The following is a 23,826-nucleotide window of genomic DNA, read 5'->3' as shown; positions in this document are numbered from 1 at the left end:
AAATTTCAAGAGCACATATATAGGTAAGGAGATACATTTTGGAATAAAAAAATAGAATTTGATTTCACATATTTTTATTATATTAATTTTCTCTCAAAAAATTCTTAAATAGCTTTTATTTTTAGCTCGTCCAAATATATATCACTGCCTAAAATAAAATTTAGAATAATATTTAAAAGTCAAGAAATTTAAATAAAATTTGAAAGTTTGTTATACATAAACGAATATATTTAATTATTATCATAAATGAGTTATAATTTTTACATAATCTAACGATACAAAAGCAATGTATTTTCTTCTTATTTTTCTAAATAAGTAATATTTATTATATACGCGAAAGATAATATTTTTATTATGCAATATGTTTTTTTCTGACGAGATGTATAGAAAACGACATATTCGACATTTTTAGCAATCACGGTCTCTGGTATATCAAACTATTCGATTGCAATGTACAAACATCCTTACCCTTTATATCTCTTAGTCGATCGCGGGCCTGTCACTAGGGAAATACAACGCGTACAAGCAAATAAAAAGTTTTTTTCCATGAATTTCGCGAAGCAAAGACATTTTAGTATCGACATAACAATGTTGCACGATCTGAACGGACGCAGTTCTCTAATTGTAAAACAGGAGAAACAGCGGGAAGAAGCAAACTCGAATGCGAGTAGCATCCGCGAAGCCGGAAATGACGCACCGAAAGTTTGGCGAGAGCCAAGATGGCATTTAATCCCTTTTGAGAGACATTCATATATTGAATCTCGAAGCATTCTCGATGATTCGCTCTGGCTTGGCTCGCTCTTATTTAAAAGCCGAGTACAAGTTAAACTTTGGACGAATGAATCTTCGAACGGTACGATATTGAAATAGCGAAATTGCTTATGCAATATTCCATCGTACGACGTCGCATCCCGTCCGATGCTTTGCTCTGCGGATATATTGATCTATGTCCATTTTCGATTGCGTCATAAATCGGAGTAGAAAATACACGCAATAACATGCAGATTGACATTTGAAAAAAAAAAAAAAAAAAAACAAATCTATCGTAATAGACAAAAACCCGATAAATAAAGAGATATAATTCGTTGTTTTCGAAATTTATGCTAATTTTACGAATTTTGCTGTATGATTATTTGCGTTTAAATGTCAATTAATTTATAAAAGAGATTGATCACAAATTATTATTTTTTGTATGTGTTGTTTAAGTACTTGTAATCTTGTAATAGAAATAATTATGTGTTAAAATAAAGATATAAATCTCTCTTTCTCTTTACTAAGAAGTTGATAATCCAACGCGACAATTCCTGTAAATTCATACACATATTAACGTTGAAATTGAATTAATAAAATGGTGATAAACAGTTTGACAATTTATGAAGGTAATACATTTAATTTTTATTTAGAGATGCGATAAACTAAATTTTTGATATAATACTTTATATCTACGACAGAATAATAACTATGCAGACTAGACGTGAATATTGTAAGATTAGAGATAATGTCAAATGGAATACAAATCACTAGTTATCTCCTTGAATATTAAACAGATCGATCGATGGCTATACATCCAATGTATCTCAGTGATCAAACAGCTGAGGAGAAACTGATTAGACTGTTCCAAGATGGTTATACAATGTGTTCTGTTATGGTTACATTAGTTTGTGAAAGATATTTATTATGCTCTAAAAATTCTCTGCTTCATATTAAATATGATGCTATTATATGTGAATGCCTTTAATCTCTAAATCACACATAATTACATTCACACACACATGCATATTCACATATTATATTTTATTTACATATTTATTTACATATTTAAAGAAAAATATGCAAATAATAATTGATTAAAGAATTTTTTCTTCTATACAAGATATATTTATTTACCTATTTATTGCGCTGTTTTGTTCGAGCAATTCTGATTAGATTTTTCTTTAACCCAATATTTATCCATATTTTATTCCATATCTAATTTTTCTTTCCTGCCAATTTTTCTTAGTTCTTTACATTATCTCATCAATTACAAACTTTAAAGTAAAACGTACAAGAAATATTTCATATGTTAAGTTTTCCTCAATTTCCTATAGACAGAAACGTAAAAGCCGATATCTCGTGTAAGAACAAATAAAATTGTCATGTCGGATTGTGACAATCGATTATCGTTGAACTAGATGCTTCTTCATATGCCAAAACGTATGAAGAATGTAGGTTTCATGGGAGGTGCCATTTTCTTGTCGATTCTCGTCGATGCTGCAATTCGCGCCACGCATTCGATCCGTTCCAACAAACTCCGATTATCGAAGAGAACAGCAAAGTTAAGGGAGAGATGCAGAAACTTCTTAATGAGGCCTGTCCGAGTTATCGAAGTTTTTGCAAAGGGGATTCTTGAATACAAAACGATTACCGAAGAATGATGAAGGAACTTTTTATTGGCAAAATCGTATTAAACAATAAATATCTCTGACAAAAGTGCCATTCTATCATAATGGGCGAATAATGAGATTGGCAAGAAACATCTGCGAAACAATTTTCCATTTTTATTAAATTCGACGGATTTGGAAAATGTTTCGTATAATGAGCTGTAAGCACGTCTCTATTGAAAGTTGTTTTTAAAAAATAAAATGATTTTGTTAAAGTTTCATCTTTCGATAGAAGCTTGTAATTAATTCCGTTTGCTTTATTCCGTTAATTATTGAAAAATCTTTAAAATATAAATTTTTTATCTTTTTAAAAGAAAGATTTAAATTTAATATCTCAATCTTAAAAATTTATTTATGTATAATATTTTTATATAAATGAGTCTATATCAAACTTTATTACAAATGCCGCGTGAATATAATCCTGCAAATTAACTGATGAAAATTACATTATTGCATTAACGAATCTGTTGCTAAAAGCTTTGTTTTCGCGTACAATAATTATGGCTGTAGATTTAGTTATCAATAAAAAAAGCTTTAATAACGCGTTTTTGATAAAATTCAGATTTGCTTCCTTAGTAATAAAAAAAAAAACCGGCAACGAAACCAATTTCCTGAAGCGTATTGAATGAGCGTGCGATTGCACGGTTGATCGGCTTTTGCATCAAAATTCGCTCGTTCGTACTGTCAACGTCGATCAATTGCTAAATCAAGATAATAACAAATGTTATATCGGGCCGTTTCGCCCGCGATGAAAATCATTGTAATCTCGCTAATTAGAACGTTTGACCAAAACTGTTGGTTACGCGGACATATATGTGTGCTACTTGCGGAGATTATCGTTACAACAGCAGCGAAAATCAATGCGCTCTTATTCATGATTTGAAATTCATATTCTCGATAGAAAGACGCAAAGATCCTTATTGAAATGATAATGGAATTGTATTGCTAGAAATAATATAATTAAATTAAATTATAAGTACTAGAAATTATAAATGTCATAATAATAAAAATAAGATTAATTAAATCACAAAATTGCAAACAGATGTCGACATCAATTTAAAAAATCTATTGTAATGTGTTTGTAATAATATATTTACAAAATTGAAAGAGAGTTATCTCTTTCAACTTTTGCATGTACACATAAATAAGATTGAATCACAATATAATAATATGAGAGAAAATAAATGACGAGTTTAAAAATATTATTAAGAATGAGAATCAAAAAAGATTATTTGTCTTCTACACATATTCAAAAACTAGAAAAGTTGGACGCTTATTCTGAATCATTTTTTAAATATTTTTTTTATTTTAATGTTTTCGAGAAAAGAGCTTTCAGATTTGTTTCTAGATTTACTAATCATTAAATCAATATATGTATACAATATCGTACGATAGGAATTAAATTTTATTAGCAATTGGCATTCAATTTATCAATGGAAATTATTGTATGCAATAGCATTTTACCAACAATCTCGCTTATTAGCCGATTAAACCTCTTATTATGCTACACATCATTACGCAAATCGATGATATTCTGCCAGCGCGATGATAATTTTGCATTTCTGCATTCGGCATTTTAATGCCGATCATGTCAATCCGAATTAAAGTCGAGATTTATCATTTTCGAAAAGGGCACAGCATCCATTCTCGGCAGCTTTCATTCGTTTAGTTTTTATCCCATAATGGCATGGATGCGATGAATCAAAATTATCGCGACCAGTGAATCAAACAAGATTATGCAACATGAATAATCATTGACATTAATATGAATAAACATTTCATTTATAACATTTGCATTGCGTTTTACAATAAATAGAAACATTTCGTATTTTGTCGACGAAAAATGTTTATTGAATTCCAAAGAAAATATAATTTGTGCGATTACACAGTTATAAAGAAATATAAAATAACTAACTTCTGCTAATGTAAATGTAATAAATTAATATAAATTCATGTTTGCCGCAAAAATAATATCCAAGTAAATGACAAGTAATGTATACCGCAAATTTTATTTGTTTAAACGTAATTCTAAAAATGTAAATACAAATCTTTTGTGAAATTATAGGTGATAGATAAATAAATTACGCGTTTAAGATAACGTGCCGAACTTACGTATGTCACTTTGCATGTCTATTATATATTTTGCTAAATAGAGGGAGTAACGATGTAGTTTTTCTCCTTAATTCTTATTGTTTGAACGTATTTCATTCAACAGAATTATAAAAGTTTTTCCGACATAGTTTCTCTCGTTGTTCTTTTTTTAGAACTTTTCATTCTTTCTCTTAGATATCCATCCATTTCTGTTGTCTCATTGTTAACTATCTTATATTATCACGGAATTAATTTTTTATACATTTTTACAATTTTTTACGAACATGTATATATGTATATATATCAATTGAAAAGCAGCCAACCATCTAAGGCGGCAACAAACAACTATATGGTTAGAAATTAATTTTGGCATTTGTTTGTTAATTTATTTGTTAATTTTAAATGGTGTACAGAGATGTTATCTTTATTGCGTATATTATTGTTTCTTGAAATAAGAGGGTTTATAAAAATCTATGTATGCCTATATCGATGTAACTACTCGCGAAATTAATCACACGCTTCAAGAATTTTATATATTTTTTTAATATGATAAAAAACAGAGAGAAGTAAACAGATCTATAAAAAATTGTTAAAGCCTCGGATCACAAAGATAACACATTTCTAAGATAATACGCATTTAAATAATTTTTTGAAATATCAATCTCTGTCAATTTCATGAGTCGTATTATTAGTTAAGAAATTAATGAGGCTCTAAAGTGACAATCATAAGTTTTGAATTTTTGCGGACTAATAAGAGTCAGACGCGACACTTTTATTATATGTATATATATATAATTACATTTATAAATAATAGTGATTTAAAAATTACCAAGGCTTTATTTTTTTATTTGTTATAGCACAAGCATTTCTATATATTGTGACATTTCATAATTGGTTCTCTCTTATTTATGTGTCAATAATAGGATGTAGTATTATACTCGTATAAATGCAAAGACAATGCAATATTGTTTTAATGCATTCTTATTTGTTTGTTCCATCTCGGATATCTCGAGCACATGTTCTTAAACTCGCGTCTGAAAAGTTATTTAGTCTGAAAATCGGCAGATGAAACTCCAGCGTTATTACGCTGAATATAATTTCACTTTAGCCTTCATGTTGGAATAAACGGAAGACAATTCGTACTTTTCTTTTGTCGCAATTTAGCAAATGAGGAAACGCGTAGCTTGTTGCAGCGAATCGTAGATGAAAGAAATGAAGAAAGTTGTTTTCTCAATCCCAATTCGCGTTCCCTTTAAAATGTTATTTACATAATCATGTCATTGAACTTTCTCGCTTCCGATTTTTCACTATTTCAATTCTGACAAGAATCTGAAGCGAGAAATATGCTTAAAAATTTATACGATCATAATTTTTGCAAACTTATGAAAATTTTATAATTTTTGAAAAAATTTTAAGCGATCGAGTTATTGATTTAGCACTGCTTATTCACCCATAACAGATCTTCGATGATATAAATTGCTTTTTCGCAGCAATTGGAAATGATGAATTGTAGTTTCTTAGATTTTTGTGATTGATGTTTCTTTATTACATCGTTTTCATTATCAATCATTAGATCACAGCAAAAGATAATTTCGTTGTCTCTTTAACGAAAAGATGCTATAATTAAAAAATTTAAATTTTGCATAAATAGCATTTGAAATACTTAAATTTCTACTTAGTAGTAAAATCCGAAGTTTAATGGCATGATTTGTTAAATTAAAAATAATCTCACAATACAATTTTCTATTTTATTACATTTGCTATTTTATTAATTGCTACAATTTTTTTTTTGATGAAAGGTACACTGATAAAAAATTTGCAAAAGCAAATAATTATAAAAAAGTTTGCTCTCGGAAAAATTAATTCCAATTACTTCCTATCTTTTTGGAAATTTTTTGATCTGCCTTTCTAAGATCTGGCTTAAACATCCCGCAAATATATGTCGCGTCTCTTTGCGATTGGGCAAAAAATCGTGTTTATTAAGCGTTATCAAAAATCTTAAAAAAAACAAATACTATAGTGTCGGATTTTTTCATCTCTTTTTGTCAACTGAAAATAACCAATGCAACTGCAACTAGCCGTTTGAATCTGTAACAAAAATGTGACGACTTTATAGCGTTTTATAATATAGCCACGATGCAGGCAATAAACTCTTACGAGACAAGAGGCAGTGGCAGTAGCAAGCCAATATCTTCCTAGATGCAGTTTTCCAATGAAACGTTGTGACCCAGTTTTTCGTAGAGAGTGCAAAAGTCAATATGCTAAGTGTGATGGAAGAATAGCGTTGCATGAATAGCGTTTAGGTGCTAAATCTCGATGAAACTTTCGTATTATATGCAAATTTTCTCAAATTGGAGAAATATTTTACAATACTTTTACCTTTTTTATTTTTTATATGTATTTTATATGTATATGTAACGTGAATAGTACTAATTATAAGATAAATTCGTGCACTCTGTCTTTTTAGCATTTTTTTGTATTTCCAAGTCTCTGATTATTTAAGTATTCCGTTTTCACGCTGAATATCTTATGATTATAGCGGACAGAGTCTCTTAAAAGTCATATTTTAGTCGTGTAAAACTTATCACCGTCCAGTATATTACATCTTATGGGTCTAATCGACGCGGTCTTGCAGGCAGGGCTGGAAAATGCTTGTCGTCGTTTCATGTGGCGCCGTTTTACCGTTCCGTGTCGTGCTGGAATTGCGCCATTATGTCGAGACGCGTGGCAACTTTACGGTACGGAAACTATTTCGTTGCAAAAGGGCCACGGGCACTTGCCTCTCGTCTCACATTGTTTCGTCGCCTACGACGTGTGGGCGTCCACGGCAGATTACTTTCGGACAATTTATGCGCGCGATGACGAAATCTTTTGCGGAAGCCATTCTTTTCTTTCGCGTCACGATCACTCACATTGAATTAGCTTCCAATTTTAGCGATAAGATGAGAATCTCGCGCAGATATATGCATTAGTCGAAAAGCACAACACTGTTAATCGTGTCGCGTTTATCATTAATTTAGATATCGTTAGAATAATCGTCATTAATTGATCAACGTGAGAATGAAGGGTCTATTAACACGCAGTTGTCGTAATGCGAAAATCGTGTTTGCGGAAATTTATCATTTGCATTTACATCTATTGCCATTGCTCGCTGAACTATTCTATTATGAGTAGCAACAATTCGCATCGAAAATCGTGAATGCGGAGACGAACGCGTTACGCGCACACAGATATTATTTTGAATAAAAAAATGATTTGAAAAATTCCATATACCGAGAGATCTTTAAACAAATACAAAAATAATATTTACAATTCGATAATCCTCTCCTTCTATCCTCTACAGAAAAAATAACAAAGCCCTTCGAATGAAAAAAAAAAAAAGAATACAGAAACGTGTATGTATATTCTCGCTACGATTTCGCCATTACGTCGCTTTCACCGGCGTCTCGGGAACATTGGCACGTCTTTGACTAAGGATTAAGCTCACCCACGTGTCGCATTCTCGGGAAACGATCCGGTCTTGAATCACATCTACGTGATCGGACACACAAAGTAGTTCGTATCGGCCATTAGGCAGACTCCAGAGAGGTCGGAGCACATTAAAATCCCAAATGCGCCGCTTCCTGTAAGAGTGTCACTATTAATTTTCTCAGTAGAAACGCGAGGATGTGGAAGTATTCACTGAGTGTCTTTCGAGTCGACGAAACTGGGACGAGAGAGACAGGCAGACAGGCAGAAAGATGGAGAGACAAAGAGAGAACCAATTACTTCATACCAAAGGATTTGTCAACGTATCTTTAACTTGAATTGAGTTCGCGAGACTTTCATGGCCGACTGCCTGGTCAAACCCCTTAAGGATAGCTCGGTTAAGGATAAAGTTGTCTGCTCCGAGCAAAATAAAATAACGACCTGACTTTCGAGACTACTTTGTAGATGTCCGACATAATTCATTATATACGATGTTAGATTATATTAAATGCTTGATAGTGTTAAAGATAAAACAGACAGAGAGAAAGGACTTTATTAAAAAAATATTAGTAGATAAAAAAATATCTATCGATATAATTTTATTGTTTTTTTTTATTTTATGAGCCGTAAAAATCTTTCGAGTTTATAATATAAAGTGGTAAAGTTGGATGATTACTTAGTACTTAAATGCAGGTCTTAAAAGCACGGGAAATTTAAATTTTCATGTATTTTATATACATTGGTTTAATCTAGTTTAGTCTTTTGTGCTTTAAATAAAAAAAATTAGAGTTCCTGAAAGAAAAAAAAAAAAAAAAAAACTGTTGAATAAGTTTGAGGAAAAGAGTTGCTTGCATAAAGTTAGCATAATAAAGAGAATAAACGCACTTTTCTGTAGGCAATCATTTCTATTCTTTGACAAAGTCATGTGATATTAAAAAAAAAACTTTCTTTCATTACTAACGGAAGCATCATTAATTATATCAACATGCACGTGTCATTCATATGTGTTTCTCTAATGAGTTTCATTTCATTTATTTTTCATTGTAATATATAATGTTACACGAGAGATTCTCTCCTCTATTAAATGCTACAAGAACCGATATCTATGCCATTGTATTAATATCTCAAAACATTTTATTAAACAAAATTAAAACCTTTTCATCTGAACGCAATAACGATATTTATTTTATGCCAATAATAATAAGAGAGATTAGACGTAAGATTAAATGTTCAGTGCAACGATTTCCGCTTCTCATGAAACGAAATTAGAGCAAGTACGAACTCCGACGTCTGCATCACATCGTGGGAATGCTGTCATCTACACGTCAGTCTTTCGGAAAGGATTAATGGCGCTCGTGATTCGAACGCTCTTGAACTAAACTATACGAGCTGCAATGAAAGCGTAAGGGTTGCGTTTGAACGGATATATCGATCGGTCTCTTATCGCGAGGAAAGCCAACCTCGCTATCGGTATTATCTAGGAGTAACACGTACACGAGTGATAATGTTAATGAGATTGTGACAAGAATTATAACGTCTTTTAAGGTATATACGAATGGGGAGGGGGGAGAATGGAATATTTGATTATTCCCTAAATATAATATTCTAAATCAATGTTTCATCGGTTTTAAATATTTATTTATTTATTTATTTTTTTTTTAATTACCACTGCCGGGAGGGGAAGGAGAACTAAATTACATCGATAAATCATATATGAGAGAACCGATCGATATCAATTAAATTATCGAATAGAATTCCTGCGGGATATCGTTATATATTCTTATGGAAAGGTGAACTTAAACTGGTAAACAGATAACGACGATGGAAATCTTTAGTTAGCGGTAAAGTGGTGTCAAATCGCTGACATCGGACACGTTTTCACGAACAAAATGTCAGAGAAGAAAAGGCGAATTATAACACGATATGGATCCTCTTTCAATTAGAATTGACGATATCGGCCACCGTCATTGCTATGCAGCTTTCATATCTATATATGATGTCCGATATTTGATTATAATATTTGATATATCTCTGTGATATATCGAATATAATTTATTTTTAGAGTTTGAATTTATACGAAGTATTGCTTTAAATATATTGTATTTATATAAAAAAATTTATATATGTATATAAATATTTATATTATCATTATTAAGTTCTCATAATTTATTCCTTTCTCTTCCCCTTTCCAAATTAATCAATTTCAAAAGTTCCAACAATTTATAAATTTCCTACATTTTAATAGAAATTCTCTACATTTTAATATTACTAAATATTTAACTTATGATATTGCAATTTGAGATACCTGGACATTATCTGACCTTTTTAGTGCTGCAACTCTGTAATATATGAATATCAAATTCGCGCACGCGTTAGAATATTTCATGTTAAAACTGTCATTCCGTATACAAGCATTTGATGCAATTCTGCATTTCATTTTTTCCTTCGAATAACGGAGAAATAACGAACTAATTAATATTAAATAAAATTAACACGAATTAATATTAAAAACGGTCGATCATAAAAAAAATATAATGCAATGGATTTTCATGTAGAACGGTAAAAAAAACTGCTAAAAAATAAAGAAAGATTATATTTTATACATGTATATATATATATATACATATATATATATATATATATATAATTATATCGTTGTAACAAAATCGCGTATCATCATAAAAGCTTCGAGTTTTTGCTAGTAATATTAAAGACTTGGTTTTTGGATAATCTTTTCCCGCCAAGATCACGTTTCGGCTGTTGCGTAGCGAAAATATAAATCATGGAAAGATTAATGACCATGCATTTTGAAATATCACTCAAAGGAAAGAGGGAGTAACGCTCAGTGTGTTGTGAAGTACATAAATATCTTCTTTATTTAAATATGAAATATCCTCTTGAGTATTTATATCTGTAAGCTGGGCGTATACTTCCTACAATACATAAGTAACTGATCTCTATGTACATATTTATCTGTATATTTATTTATATATCGTAGTTGTATTATACGTATGTCCCAAATACTCATATATTTAGTTATTGAATATCTATATTATCATTATTAAGTTCTCATAATTTATTCCTTTCTCTTCTTCTTTCCAAACGCTAATCGACTTCAGTTCCAACAATTTATAAATTTCCTACATTTTAATAGAAACTCAAGAAGACTATTATTTACTGTAACTTTCCAAGTTCCAAAGTCATAGATCATTTTTGTAATTAAGCTTCACAAAATTCTACTATAGTCCACTTGAAAAGAATGAAAAATATAAATGTGCCATTTTTATTTTTCTCTAAAGTTTTGCCTATACTTCTTCTCCTTCAATCGCTTGTGACTCAAAAACTATTGACTCTTTAACGCTCTAATGAAAGTTTGATTTTCAATTTATCGTAGAGTTCTTCATTAAAATTAAGATGGATCATCTTCTCCATTGTTAATTCTTACATCCAACAATGCTTTTACCAGTCGTCGTCGTCCACCCTCGTCACGACGAGTACCGTCGTTATCGAATAAAGTCGCGAGTAACGCGCGTCTCGGGGATCAACGTCCGATCCCGATTGATCCCTCGGAAAGTTCTACGATGTAGTATGTACGAATCCTATAGGAAAATCCCGCCGCGTATTCCCTCGTGTCAGATAAATCTCGTTAACGCGAGTCTTCCTTCGTTGCCGAATCTAGCGAGAATCTCGTTCGAGAATCTAGTCCCAACGTCGCGAATCGATTTTGGCTTTTCCATCACGATGAATGGGCGATGCAATTGTCTTTGCGGCACTTTTCAATCACCCAATAGCATAGTTGGGATTTGTGGATCTTTATAGAAATCTCGTATCCCTGAAATCTTCGCTCGACTCAATTTTTTCGAGAAAGGTTACGCAACTTTCTTTTAAAATCTAAAATTTTAAATATTTTCATAAAAAATATTTTCCCCAAAAAATATAAAATATCGCGTTTTATACTCTCTTTCTCACATGTGAAAAAAAAAATCACAAGAGTTCCTTTATATATAGATGTAAAATACATAACATATAAAATACATAAAATTATTCTAAATATATATACATATATAAAATTTTTTCGTAGATAAAATTTCCTCTAAAATATTAATGTTCACATAAAATTTTAATTACAAATTTTTTATATATTTGCCATTCTTTTCTTTCTGGAAAAAAAAAGAAAAAATATTTTACTTTTGTTATGTATTTTAGTTATATTCTTATGATAGTTACTGAAAATTGCCTAAAGGCATTAAGTCAAGGAAGTAGTCTCAGGATTCAAAGGATTTTAGCTGAACTACTTTGTTCGCTGACTTGTATGTACTTTCATAACAATATGACTAAAACAGTTAAGTATGTAACTCGAAACATGAGCAGAAATTAAATACAGCAATTCAATATTTAATTAAAACATTAATACATATTTTAATTTAAACATCTGTTTTGATTAATTATATATATAATATTAATTTTTTGAATGTATTAATTTCATATTTTTAAGCTTAATTAACAATTTCACGTATTTATATAAAGTTACATATTTATATTTTTAGATTACAAAGAAAGAAAAAGAGAGAGAGAGAGAGAGAGAGAGAGAGAGAGAGAGAAATGGATAAAAAGAGAGGAATATGCATAAATATATATTTGTCTAGTTATGTTTTTTATGTTTTTTTATTCAGATTTATTTTTAAAAACTTTGTTTATTTTGTTTTATTTTATTATACTATCATTTTTATTGTGGTTTTTATTTTATAACACATAGTTAAAATAAATGCTTTTAATTTCGATATAAATGGATTCAATTTCCCGATTTATATTGCAAAGGCGGTATTGCTTCAATCATTTGAAACTTATAAAATAATGATAAAATAATAAAAACAATAAGTTATCTATTTCATATATATATGTAATTGTGAGATAGTAAAATGACAATAATTTAATGTCTTTATGTGTCTTTGACATAAAAATGTAGTGAAATTTATTTTTCGTACTTACTATTTATTTTTCATTTGTTCGGCAAATTGTTTAAATGTACGAATTTCATCCATAGTGTTTGATATTTACAATAGAATCAAATTTTTGTTCGCAAACTCTCTCTATCGTCTGCAATTTCGAATATTGCACGTTCACTAATATTACACCTAAATCCGCTTGAAATGAGCAGGTAATCGCGTTATTCGGCAATTTCGAGATTTGAGAGGGTAATTATCGGAGGTAAAATAATATTGTTAACCTCATGCTTTCTCGCGCGTAATTCTAGTATCACCTTGAGAGCTAAACACAATCATTTCACACAGGATAACAACAGGAACTTTTTGTTGTGCGAGAAAAATCGTAAATCGATGCTGTGTGACACAAACGTGCGACACAAATAGTGAGTTCCAGGCGAGCTTGGAATTTTTGTTTGTTTATTTATTTACAGAACGACAAACACACGAAAAACAAGTTATGCATACAAATACCGCGTGTCGCTCTACAAGCAGCGAGCTATATAAAACAAGGGTATCTTTTTGTGACACACGCGCGCTTTTATCCTTTCGCTATTTCTTCATTATTGTTTAATCATGTATATTAAAATGCGAATGATATGCACTTGTGATTATCGCATGTGTTTTGTCGAATATGAAATTTTCATACGCAAAAATATTCTGGATTACTTTGATATGTACTTACTTTCATATATGTATAAGATAATCTCTCAAAGCATATATCTTGCGACCAATCCGGGTATATTTTTCTATGACAAAAATATATTGGAGAGAGAGAGAGAGACAAATAGCAATATTTCTTAAAATATTATCAAAAATATAGCAATCTTTATATATTAAGATTTGAATACATATGATTTGAATAAATAAAAGAAGAAAAATATCTTGTAATATCACAAGATAAAAAATTAATTTGAATGTTTAAAAAGAATAGTAAAATGTCTATAATTGATAGAATAAAATATTGCGCGCGTGCCTAATTGAATAGAATATTTCTTTATTTTTAATTAATTTTTTCAATATAACTTATGAACTTATGAAACTAAATTCAAAGATAATTTAAAGAAAGTTAACGCAAGAGTTTAATTTATCATAACCAGTATAAAAATGTCATGAGATGTTATTGTGGATGCACCAAACATCCTCGTGAGAATAGCAAGTAATATGTTAATGTGGTGACATGTACTTTTCCTGTGTAATTGTTAATTATTAAATATAACGCAAAACGATATATTGCAATAAGCTATTTATATATTTTACAATATTAAATTATTTTAATGGGAAACAGTAAAAAAAAAAAACAGTATACAAATTTAAAATATAGCATAAATAAATCTTCCTAGACATGTTATATATATCATGCATAGTGCTGTGTATTGTGAATAATGCTTTTATTATATAATATAATATTTATTATAATACAGTATAATTACGAGAATAATGCAATATTACAATTATTTCAAATTATGAAATTATAAACTTGTTCTATAATTTTACAATAAATATGAAATAAATAATAAATTTTTATAATGATTAGAAATATTGAAATGCATTCAATTCGCCGTCAATTAACTCTAATTGAGGTCTCATAAAGAAATTTAACGAGTAATTTCATCAGTTTCGCGAAACATTAGTTTGATTAATGATTGTGTCTAACGAGCCTTATATGAAATTTGCAATTTATCGTAATAAAAACTCTTTGCTATAGATACATTTAATTATCATCATCTATTACTACCTAATAGCAAGAGAGCATAAAAGCGAATATTTAACTAGAATGGATAATATTTCGTTCTGTCAAGTTTCATCGGTCGTGACGTCCCTAAAGAATACTTTCATTCAACGTGGTCGCAATGACGTGGAAAAATTGGAGCTTGCGCGAACGAACGAATATTACATTCACAGACAATTTTCCACTTCAACGGTGTAGGAAATATGAAATGGATGTGTGAATAAATAAAGCCGCGGCAAGTAATCAGGAAAATATTTCCTGTAGCTTTTCTCAAGTGAGATTCCCTATAAGAAACAAATACAGTGAATATTAACGATGTGATTTTATCACTTTTCTTAAGAACATTGAATTGGCTTTCTATATGATTTGCGGCATGTGGAGATGATCATTCTTTTTGTTATACCTTTATCAGATCTGATAATTAATCTGATAATCAATTGAATCAACATAAAGTGCCTATCATCGATAATAAGATTATTTCCCCAGAAGAATTTTACATTTAATTTTTTAAAGCTAAATTAATCGGATTAATTACAAAAAAAGAGAATCATATTTGCTTGATGCAGTAGAAATATAACATTATTAATTGTAATGATAAATATGACTTACTGTCAATTATATGTATAATATAATTTAATATTTAAATTTTGATAAAAGATTAATAATTAAAAGTTATGAAATATTTATGTGTATATATATATATATATATATATATATATATATATATATATATATATATGTATTCAAATGAAAATATTTTATAATATTATTTCTATATATTAGATATTCTGAGTTTAGTGCTCTATCATTTCTGTGTTATACTAAATAAAGTTTTCAGTTTATTATTATTTTGATATTAAAGTATAAAATATTTTAATAGATATGTATTCTCTCTGCTTCTGCTTTTAAAAATCTAGTACCTCTTTACGCTTAAAGTCAATCTTTTTTTCTAATTTTTTTTAATCAATGAACAAATTTAGCGGCAAAATCATTATCAAGTAAAGCATATGCAAATTAATGCTAATGCAGTTTCCTTAAATGCATAGAACAATATTAGCGTTTCTCCGATACTCTCCGATATCGGTATGATTAGTATACATCGCTGATAATATAACAGCAGCGTGGATACTGGTTTGCATGTAAACTGATTACATTTTCCTTTCTTGCAACTTGTACAAGGACAGTTTGCAACCAATTCATATCTGACAGAGGAGATAATAAGACTAATTTGCATTTAGAGTGTCAGCATGTTCGGAGAAATTTGTCCAGCTGCTAGACACAGCACGCGCCAACTTTTATCGCCAAAATTTATTATATTTATTCTGGATGCATTTCGCGCGTCGCATATACATAGACATCAGACATAGAATCAAATATATTGCCAGTAATATAGAAAGTTGTCGATAATACTCAAAACTGTTATAGGATTAATATGCATATATTTAATGCAAATTAAATCTTGTGTTTATTAATATGAAATAGCAATATTTATCAATATCATGCTCTGATTCCATGTAACATCTATAATTATATCTAAAGTAACATTTAATTGATAAAATAACTATAGATTTTCATAAAATATATATATATTAATAGCGCAATATATGTCAGAATGTAGGATAATAATATTATTTTATACATAATTATTATTTTAATAAATTCCTATTAAAATTCTATACACACGTTTTATTTTAATTTCTACGGAGACACTATTTGATGACAATAAAATAATACTAGAGTTTGAATTCATAGTTTGCATGTATGTACGTATATATCGAAATTGTTTCCGTCTCCAGCCGCGATATTTTACGCTTCACCACTGGTCAAAGTAGAATCCATCGATCGAATAACGTGGGTCAGCACGTGCATCGAAAGTGCGACCGCATGCCGGATTTCGTCACAAGTATCGGAGAACGTTAAAATCGTTCAGAATAGTTAATGGAACCGTGGACGACGACGCGTGGACGGCATTCAGAACAAGCGACCTGAGAATTATTGGTTGGCAATTTTATGAAATCGACAGCGACGTGTGATTTATGCGTCAACTAACGAAACTCCGATTATACTCAAGGGAAAAACGCTTTTTTGAAACACCGAAACAAAAGAAATTTTAGAAAACCGATGGACGCATATCGAACGTGTAAAATTATTTCATTATTAATAAGTTTCTTAAAGCTATTCAATTGTTCCATCCACTTTTGTTATCACAAGTTATACTAATCTGAAGTTTTAAGAAAATAGAAAAATACAAAAGAAAATGTTAATGAAGAAAAATAATAAATTGGTCGCTAAAAATAATATTCTGTTGCACATTCATTATTATAAAAATTACAATGTTTATAATTATTTTATTGTTAAAAAAATGAATACTTGATTTTAAAATTAAATTAAAATAATTAAGAAATATTTAACAATATAGATTTAATTTTAAAATATATAATATATATATATATATATATATATATATATAAATATATATATAAATTTATATATATATATATATATATATATATATATATATATTTTATAATATTGTTAAATATTTCTTAATTATTTTAAAATCTAATTTAATAGATTTTTAATAATATAATATATTATACATATATTGAAACATATATATTACCGTATCTTTGTTTGTAATTCGTAAAAATATTTTTTAGCCTCAGCTGACATAAACGCAATTCAATTTTCGCTGCGCATTTTACAAAAATGACTAAACAATTGCGGAAATTTTTAATTTTGTACGAGTAGATTTCATTGTTCTTACGGTACAATAATAACGAACAATGTGGCCCGTCAATCGCGATAGTCGCGATAATCAATCAGACGATTGCATTGAGATGTCAGTCTCGCGAGTTTTCTCGCATGAAGCGACACAATGTTCGTCGCGCACGTAGAATCGGTGCGCGTATCTATAGCTGCAATTAGGTGTGGTTTCGTGAACAAAATTCAATCATAAAAATTCTCTCGAAAATCCGTTTCATTTCGACAATCCGAACGATCCTAAACACTTGACGCGAGATATTACCCTCAAATTTTCGGCTGGACGCTTTATCACGAATTAATGAGTGACAAATAAATCGATTTTATGTCGAAATTTGATTGAAAGCATGACAAAATCGAAAAAAAAAAAAAAAAACAAACAATGGCAATGCGACAACGAAGCAGAAATTGTTCGCCTTTCATGCGGTACAAATCTCGCTAGCGGGTGTACTCTAAAAAAGAAAATAAAATATGGCTGTACGAGCATCCGGCTTAAAATAGATATATATGGCTGTCGCATACAAAAGTGAGAAAGAGCACGCTTTAGATTTGTAAGTGCGCTTTTATCGGAAACGAGCGCCCTTTTCGATCGCTCGTGTTACTCGTTGAACTCTTTCTTGATGGGTCTCTACGCTGGGCCGGCAGACACGAAAATCTCATTTTGCTGCAACATTGTTATTGATGTATTGTGCCGGAAAATGTCAATATGTTTTGATCTTACATTTCGATATTTGACATTATAATTTAACTGAATCTTACAAATGATACATTATTCTATTAGCAAACGATTTATAATATAATATTTAGATAAATTTAAAAATTGTGTATATATTGTATTATTTTTTTATAGCACATAAAATAAAATACTATAATTAAAAAATTTAATATTTTAAGAGAGATACATTTTCATAAAAATTTATTCAAACAAAAAATATATAAATATCTTTGAATATCTTTACAGAAAAATCTAAATAATAAAATTTTTCCGAGTTAATGCATCATTTTTTAGATTTTCAAAAAACTACTTTATACATATTTTATTATTTCAAGTTTTAAATTTAAAAAAAAAAGATATGTATTATAACATGATTGACATAATATTGTAACGTTAAGATTGAAATCAGCAAGTGTTATAACATATGATATAGGGAAGATATTAAGTAATTTTAAACATTATGGAGTAACGAAAATGCGATATTTATATTAGCATTATTCTATTTCTGATATTCTCAATACAGCAATTTGTCCATGCATGAAATACCGTTCATCGAGAAAGGCTTTTTCGATATATGCTTCGCACATGCAACTACAATATTGCACACGGTAGCAATATGTATTTAAATTAAGCACAACGAAATGCAATATAAAAACTAGCGTCATGTCAATTGCATTACGCGGGATAAGATCAGGATAGAGGCGATCTAATTTATATTATCGCATAAACATTTACGCAAAATGTGCATCACACTCACAGATATATTTTCTCTCTCTCTCTCACTTTCTCATTGCAAGCAACATGTGCGTGATGAGATTGCGTGATTGCAATATCGCGACCGATAATGCGATGCCGAATTAGAAACAAATGCCAATACATGCCGGTACAGACAATAGTCGCAAATTAAAGATCTCTGAGAGGAAAAAAGCTCGTAATTAGCTCTCAATACAACCCACGACTCGCATCAGGTTGCATTCGTTTGTTCCTTTCTGCATTAATCAAAGCGTTTCTTCAAGCATTTGTCAGACATATAATGTTTCCGGCGTACTATTCAGAAGGTAATAACTTGTGAGCTAAAAATAGATAAAGCAGCATACCCCCGAAATTCCTGGAGCTACTAAAAATATTTTGGCAGCTCTCAGAAATCAAAACAATACCAGACAGATGTTTTTACGACAAATTAAAAATCAATTTTAGCCAGAACGTCATTTAACTTTTTTACTTTAAAATTTAAATATAATTGCGGTAGTAAGACAAATGAAATTTTTTTACTCATGCAAATTTGATTAACGTCAGACTAAAGTTGATCGAGTCTAAATTGTTTTATTGTTAGTTTTAACGCGAAACCTTAACGCATGTGGTAGGATTTTTTTTAGAATGCGCACTGGCTGTGAAAGATTCGATTCTTGCAAATTATGCATATAATTTTATTCATATTTTATGTTCGGCTAACCCATTACGAATTTTAAATTCTCACCATGCAATTATATATACGCGCTATAATGATATGATTGTATCATGTTATCGTAGATTATGATTTCGCGTTGCTCTTGCTTCCTTTTTCCCGCTTCCAGAGAAGCCATCGGGCTCGTTTTAGCGTTAATGCCGAGGTCGTCGAGCCACTTTCATACATTATTCACGAGAGCTCGCTTGCACGCGAGACGAATTTGTACGCCGTGAGATGATCGGAAACTACATCAGAGGAAACTGCGTTGGAGGAAACGGCAGCTTCGGAATTCCCTTTCGTAAATATCAATTGATTCCCATATCGTACTGATTGTGAGAGCGACGAGAGCGCGTCAACTTTTCTTTTTTCCCAACGAATTCTCGATTCCATGCAAAGTTTCTTTTCCATTTTCCATCCTCGTTGTCGATTTAAACTCGTATAACGTATATAACTCTTATTTTATGAGCGCCAAAAAAAAAAAATTCTTGCCTTAATCTCTTGCATGCGTCGTAATCAGATTTTAATGGAGCAGGCAGATGCGGAGTGAATAGGCCGCTTTATCTAGCGATCGGTTCGAAAACGAAGATTTCCGCATCGACGATGAATTATCGTTAAGATTGAAGTGATTACTTAATTGCAATATAGAAAATTGAAACTTAATTGAGCGATTATATATATTAGAAGCAGATTACATACCATAAGATGTCGATTAATTAAATATAACTAGTGTAATTAATATCACGTAACATAATTTTTTCTCTTTTTATTCTGATTTAATCAGGCAATTTGTGATGTTTTATTATGTAGTGCTTTAATATTCTTATCTTATTTGTGTCCTTAATAAGGATTGCGCATACACACACGCACACGTTGTATAACTCTTTTATACTTATCATTGCAATATAATGTCATGCTTTTCTTCTAAATCCAGTTCATTAAATAGATTGCTGAGTGAAGATAAAATTACTTCCGAGCAAACAAAAGCGGTGCTAGCGGCAGTGAAAATAAGCTCTAATAGAGAAGTTTAATTTCGCGTCGAGCAACATAATCTCCAAGCAAATGTGTGCGATATCTTTCCAGTTTTCCTCATCTAATCGATATAATCCGTTTTCGCCGAGCACCATCAGACCAGATAGTTAACGATCGATGTAATTATTATAAGTCCCGCAGCTAACGTTGAACGTTCCACACTATTCGCCTGCAAGAATCAGAATCGAATTCTCGCAGCGAACGAGATCGTAAATATCGTAAATCGTCGTCGTCTCGCTTATCGAAAGTCACAACCGTTGCCATTCTCGACGAAGAGAACATAAATCGCGTCCCAAACCAAGCTATCTCCGAACCTATCACACGCGCTATTATCATAGATGCAAAATGTAAAGAGGTCAAACAAAAAAAAATATATATATATATATGTATAATTATCTTCTTATTTTGCATTGGTTTGATAAATCGAATCAAGACATCCTGCTTTTTTTTTAAATTAAGCAATATTCCTTGTCAGAAGAGTAAACACATGCAAGAATAACATAATTTATATCTATGTGCTTGACTTTGGAACTGACACGATGATTGTAGCAGTATGATGTGATACAAGAGATATGGGTAATATTAATTGTAATATTAATAAATTGAAAATATTAATAATATTGTTCTATTGTTCTATTATTATAGATATATTAATATTATTAAATATATTATTCTGTAATATCTATTTTTCTTCTCTTTTTCCTGTGTATGTACGAAATTTATCTATTTTTATTCTTAGAATGTACAAACTGGAATTATCAGAAAGATATTAAACTTTGGAAATTTAATATCATCATGATATATATATATCGAAACTGGATTAAATTGATTACCAAGACCTCGGACAAATGTTGAGTGATTTTCAGAAACAGCTGCCGCAATCGCACGCTTCATTAAATGTTAGTCCTGCCGTGATTATTCCAAATCAAGTGCAACTGACGTTACCTACGACTTGAATTCCATAAATTATTCGCGGCTCTGTCTGGAAGCAATGTGCGGTCTTGGATGAGAGAAAATGGCACTCTCGTGTATAATCAAAGAAAGAAAATTCAACGAATGTCTTGCCAGATAGAAACTCGAGAGAAAACTAAATAACTTTCATCGAGACAAGTGCTAGAAGATGGTTAGCAAATTACTTATTAATTAATTCTTTCTTCTTACTTTAACTGTTCCAATCATATAAATACTTTTCTCGCTTGTAATACACATAAAGTTATTCAATATTGTTAACAATTTTTCGGTTTCTTTTTCATATAAAATTCGACACAACACGTCCAGATGTAAGAGACGTATATTCAGCAAATAAGTATTTAATAAATAAATTTATTTGACAAATTAAAAAATTACAAGCAGGAAAAGTCATTTTTTTAAAAATTAGTTGTAAAATTAATAAGGAAACAAAAAATATTAAGATGAAAACACACACACAGTTATTTAATTTATCAATTCAATTATTAAAATTAATAATTCAAAATTTTCCGCAAGAAAATAATTTAGACAGACGATCAAAAAAGCAATTCGCAGACATATCATTTTTTCTCTATGTCAACATTCGTCATTGAAAGGCTTAATTAAGATTTTGCCCAACTAGCACTCAAAATTCATTATCTGATGTTATAAGCAGCGGCTGAGCGTGACCTTAATAGGAACCGCGTTGCCTGGTGTCTCTTCCGCGAAGGCTGTAATTGCGCAAATTAACGTGCCGCGATTCGCATTCGCGAATTAAATAAATCCGATGTAACAACGTAGTTCGCAGTTGCGATGGATTTGCATCAACGCACGCCCCGCACAATTGGTGTAATTTCTAGCTGTCCTGCTAACATCGCCATCATTGTTTTATTGATGCCGTACTGATGCATAGTAAATTACGGGTTCTATACACACACGCGTCTATACTGTGTCGTGTAGAATACCGCCGACCTGAGAAGTTGCTTGATTAACAATATACAACGCTGGCAACAGCTGGCTTTCGATAAGTACGCGCGACAAATGTTGCCATTAATAGCGAAACAGCGGGCGGAACGAGAATATGGAATTAATAACGCGACCAACCAATGTTTTATGTGTATATATTATATATATATATATATATATATATATATATGTATGTATATATGTATAATTGAAAGTTTAGTAATCCGTAATTCGCCGAGCGACCGTAGTTTGCGCGATAATGATATAATGAGATCCCATTTTCGCATTTACGTTGCATTAGTATCTTCTCATTAGTGTCTTCTCATAATATCTAAATGTATTAAATAAATGAATACTTATGCGAGAAACTTGATATACCTGTCTCGTTTTAATTAAAAGTTGATTAAAAATAGTATACAGCAATCTTTTTTAATTTCTGTTCAAGTCAGCTAGATAAATTTTCAGTAATTTAATTACCATGGCATAAGAAAATAAAGACCATGACATAAAAAAAAATATACATATATATAATTTTAAAGAAATTCGAGAAAGAAAGAGAGAGAGCAAAATAACCAATCTTCTCGATGACGTTAAGATACTTCCCCTGTAAAATATTACGTATCTCATGCGATCTCGCGAGTGATCGATTGCGTGATACAGACGAGATACGTGTAATGCTCGATCGCAGATACTATTTGCGATTCCCATCACAACGATCGGTATCGGATTCCGTTTGCAATTCCCATCTAAACGTGGATATAATATAAATCTCGCTCGTCGGCCTCGCGCAGCCAAGCAGAAATAACACGGGCGCGAACGCGCGTGTCAGTAAAGCGCGGAGAATTGAAATTTATCTCCGTCGAAGAAAAGGTGACCCGTCAGCTATATACTAAGCCGGGAATTCCTACCGGTTTTATGCCATTATCTCAATTTCGGATTAAAACAAACGGCCAATCGAGAATGCGACTCATAAAACGCGACGCGTATTCCGTCTATTCAACTTAAATAAAACTTTTATCTAGACAAGACGCGCAGTTTTTAGTTACTCAGAATTGCAGTTGCCTTATTTTTTGGTGAAAATAAGTTTTCAAGTTTTTGAGAAAATTTTGATAGATCATATTTCTATTGAAAAAACGACAATTAAATACTTGCGGAATATTAATAAATTCATAAATGAAAGTGGCAATATGGTGCAAGCGAACAAGCGATCGATCATTTCATCGTAAATTCGTCCCCGTTAAACTCTTGAGCTGGTATACACGAGG

At 30.6% G+C, this 23,826-nt stretch overlaps 1 protein-coding gene across 5 annotated transcripts in view; it reads left to right on the top strand.

The window, feature by feature from the left end:
* LOC126859493 (prolactin-releasing peptide receptor-like) overlaps positions 1-23,826 on the top strand; it is a 55,332-nt gene that overhangs the window by 8,244 nt on the left and 23,262 nt on the right. Inside the window, exon 4 of one of the 5 annotated variants that reach the window (XM_050610843.1) lies at positions 19,746-21,020. The exons of 3 other annotated variants lie outside the window; for them this stretch is intronic. The gene's annotated coding sequence lies outside the window, so the exon portion shown is untranslated. Of the gene's footprint in view, positions 1-1,547; positions 1,572-19,745; positions 21,021-23,826 lie in introns of those variants that run through there. One more of the 5 variants, XM_050610844.1, reaches the window with a different exon arrangement.

This window comes from Cataglyphis hispanica, chromosome 3 (genome assembly GCF_021464435.1).
Source record: "Cataglyphis hispanica isolate Lineage 1 chromosome 3, ULB_Chis1_1.0, whole genome shotgun sequence".
NCBI classification, from domain to species: Eukaryota; Metazoa; Arthropoda; class Insecta; order Hymenoptera; family Formicidae; genus Cataglyphis; species Cataglyphis hispanica.
Note: the sequence above shows the minus strand (reverse complement) of the source record. Positions and strands in the feature narration are given on the sequence as shown.